Here is a 3073-nt window from a genome sequence, read left to right as displayed (position 1 = left end):
AGAGGAGGAGGAGGAGGAGGAAGAGGAAGAAGAGGAGGAAGAGGAGGAGGAGGAGGAAGAAGAAGAAGTAGCAGCAGCAGCAGCAGCAGAAGCAGCAGAAGCTGAAGAAGCAGCAGCAGCCTGGAAGAAAAATCTTATTTTCTGTTCATTCAATTACCATTTATTATTTCAATATGAAATTCACCTTTATAAACTTAGCATGTGATTAAAGATTAAAGGAGTTCTTTGGAAACTGTGAAGACAGACATAATTTATAAGTGAAATTACTTTTACCTGATAATTCTGTGTGTATATATAAATTTTTTGCTCAGTATGGTATTTTTCATTGAATTAACTAGATAATATGTTCAAATAACCAGTCACTCATCTTAATTTGAATGTTAGAATAGGAGCTTATTTTATAAGTTTTTTATTTAATTTTGTCACCTACTAAATCTACAAATACATTTTAAACATTATAAACCTGCTAATTTACCAAAGTAGCTAACCTTTCTTCCCTTAAAAGTTATTTATATTTTGTACTTAAAAAATATATATATATATTATATTGGTACAAAATATTAGAGTTGTTATTTTTTTATAAGGATCTAGAAAATGCAAAGTATATACTGAAATTTATTTATGCCAGAAATATATTTTTCAAAATTTTCTAAATTCTTCTGATTCTTTTTTTTCTGAAATTATTACTTTGCAATTAATATTTTGATTATATTTTAATAGTAAGTATATATACATATAAGTGTGTGTGTATATATCCTTTAAGAGGTTAGAAATTGAATTTAAATTTGAAATTAGCTATCACAATAGACATTGGATATTGAATAAAAGAAACCAAAAATCCTCAGTTTAATTTCAGGATTAGCCTTTCCTAAACTGTCCAATTTGGAACATGATTTTTACCCTAACTAGATCTCAGTCCTCTCACTTGCAAAATAAAGATAACACAAAATAGACATGGCTGTTTTAAAAACTAAATGAGACAATGTATATGCATACTACTAAAATGTTACTTAGTACAAGGAAGGCTATATATAATGGTTATTATTATTGTCATTAACATGATTAATTTTTATTCTTGTATTTGTAATCTACCAGTACAATTTAATTCTTATTTCATTTTAACCAATTACACATTAAGTTGTTTTGTTTGTTACCTCAAATCCAATGTGGAGTGAAGTAAATCAAAGATAAATAATATAACTAATTCAAATACATAACATATACTTGAAATATATTTTTTCCTCTATCATTACCAACACCTGATAATAATCATCACATTCCAAATAAAAAGCTAGTTTTTAACAGAATATCAGTGTAAATGACATTATGTAATATTACAAATTATACTGACCATTTCACCTCTTATATACTTTCACAATGACTCTTAGGTGACTAAATATGAATACACATTTAGAGCTATTTAAAAAAATCTTTGTTTCAATTTGTTGTATCACCATAACTTCCACTGACAGATAATGAAAGTTGACCATTTTATGACATTTGATTCTATTATCACCTTATATTTTCAAATCTAATTGAATATCATTTTGAGGGCAGCAATATCTAATATGGTATCCTTTTCTATAGATTTGATGTCTCTCTTTATTTTTCATGTTTTCTATCTTGGCAAACTGAATTGTGTAATTGTTTCTGCCATCCAATAACCTGTGATTGTTATTAATGATCTTGATATTCATAATATTTTTACATACTACATCATAAAGGACAAAGATGGATGTTAATATTATCATCAATTTGTAAAGGAAACTCTCATCTGACTGCAAGAATTCAGGTAATATTAGAATGCAGTCTGTGCCTTTTGAAATTACGTAGAATTCAAATTCCTGATGCAAAACTTCATGTATGGCATTAGAGAAGCTTCTACTTGTGACTATATTAAAATATTCTTAGAACACTCTGTTTGCTAAAAAATTCTCCATGTGAAAATTACAATTTTCATCCTTGCAAACTTTTCCCTATTTAATGTTCAGCTCTATATTTTGAAACTTTGACTCTTCATATTCTTGACTATCAAGTGAGAGAGTGATCATGAAATTTGCTCTGGAATTATAAAATCTGACAATACTACCTTGCATTATCTGATTTAGAATTATTTACTAATAAAATAAAATGGGCTGGTGATTTGTTTTCTTTCAAATGTTCTGTCAATGAACTAACCAATATCAATTCCTCCCTCACCCTGAAACCTTTACTTAAGCTATTTTCTCTGCCTTACTCTTGAATATATCTACAAAATCTTTGAGACAGGTCTGAGCTCAACTTTTCCTCATGGTCATATTTATCTGATATGTTTCTAATCCTTCACCCAAGTCTCTTAGCAAGGAATTTTCATCCTTTCCTATCATAGAAAGAAGTGAAATGGACCAAAAAGGGGGAAAAAATTAAGATGGATATGGCAGAAAAAAGGGAGTTCTTTTTCTCTCCTTCCTATAAAAGATCTACTACATTTCCTAGCATTACTTAAGGTTAACCATGGCCATGTAACTAAGTTCTACATAAAGGAATGGAGTGTAACTGTTTTGGAATACTCTAGTCTATGACTCTTAGAAGCATCCTTTGTTTCTCCTTCAGGCTCAGTGAAGAAGAGATAGCCCCAAAGACTTTGAGAAACTACGGGCTAAAGTCAGTTGAGCCTGTACCAGCTCAAGATACAGAACATTTATATGGAGCAAGGGCCATAGATGATGCCTTTATTCAAAACTGCAAACAAAGAGGGGGAGGATGAAACTTAAAATAAACTTATATTATATTTGAGCAATTTACAGTTTTTATATTTTTCAGACTATTTATCATGGAATAATGCTACATTAACTACAATTCATACATTTTTTTTTTTTAATGGAGTCTCAGTCTTTCTAAATGCAATGAAGTTTCTAGAGCTATATGCTGCTTTAGAAACTGATCTAAAGCTTGGGTCTATATCCTCTGGATCAGACTCCTTTAACTCCATGCGATCAATCCTAACATGTGGCATTCATGGAAACTCAGAAGTGAGGGACAAACTCATGTTTCTAATGAACACTGCACACCTCCTCAGATTAAGTTTCTTTGT

Source organism: Pteropus vampyrus, unplaced genomic scaffold (assembly GCF_000151845.1).
Source record: "Pteropus vampyrus isolate Shadow unplaced genomic scaffold, Pvam_2.0 Scaffold120, whole genome shotgun sequence".
Lineage (NCBI taxonomy): Eukaryota > Metazoa > Chordata > Mammalia > Chiroptera > Pteropodidae > Pteropus > Pteropus vampyrus.
Note: the sequence above shows the minus strand (reverse complement) of the source record.